This window comes from Octodon degus, unplaced genomic scaffold, assembly GCF_000260255.1.
Source record: "Octodon degus isolate 3935 unplaced genomic scaffold, OctDeg1.0 scaffold00005, whole genome shotgun sequence".
NCBI lineage: Eukaryota > Metazoa > Chordata > Mammalia > Rodentia > Octodontidae > Octodon > Octodon degus.
The window spans coordinates 3,275,370-3,276,180 of record NW_004524581.1 but is presented as its reverse complement, the minus strand read 5'-3'; positions in this window follow the sequence as shown (position 1 = coordinate 3,276,180).

The following is an 811-nucleotide window of genomic DNA, read 5'->3' as shown; positions in this document are numbered from 1 at the left end:
GTTTCAGGGCCAGCACAGCATACAGTACCGGGGATCAAACCCTGGTCCATTGGTTTGCCGGGTAGGCATCTAGAATGCAGAGCTATCTCCCCACAGCCTGCTATGTGTGTTACTATCACTGATTATGTATAAATCTTGAAGCACTCTTAATTTTTTTCCAACTCTAACCTGCCGTCTTTCTGGGATATCGATTTTAACCATACTTCATTCTTTGGGCTAAGTAGTATTTCCTAAAGCAATTATTGACTTCAACAAATATGGTTTTTTAATTCAGGTGAGAACAACATTTAGTATTTATTCCATTCCAGTCAGTCGATTCAGGGAGCCACCAAGCACTCGTGACCGCAGCCTCCTATAATTATCCTTTGTCTGGGAACTGGTCAGAATGCCATGCAAAACATACGTCCTTCTCCATTCTAAAACCTCAACCAGAGAAGAGATATTGTTAACAAACTCCCTTTACATCCCAGCAGATTGTCTCTGAGGTGACATCAGCCTACATTTATATGCTTTTGGTAAATTTCTCTGTGCTACAGTTGCTGTCTCTTGTGTCCTTTTATCATTTAAATGACCTGGAAAGCTACACATATAATAAGGAAACCTGCCCAGTTTTTATTTGTACAGATCAGAAATAGCAGAGCCTTTTCACTATCTGGCCAAGAATAAATTTGCCAGTCCAGGTGCCATACTCGTAGTTCTTTCTTCCTATGAAGTGAAAGAGCACTGTTCCTAAAATTGCTCTTTGGCCTATACTTAATCCCTAGATGCAAGACCTAGTACCAGGACTTACCAATGCACTACATGCTTCTTT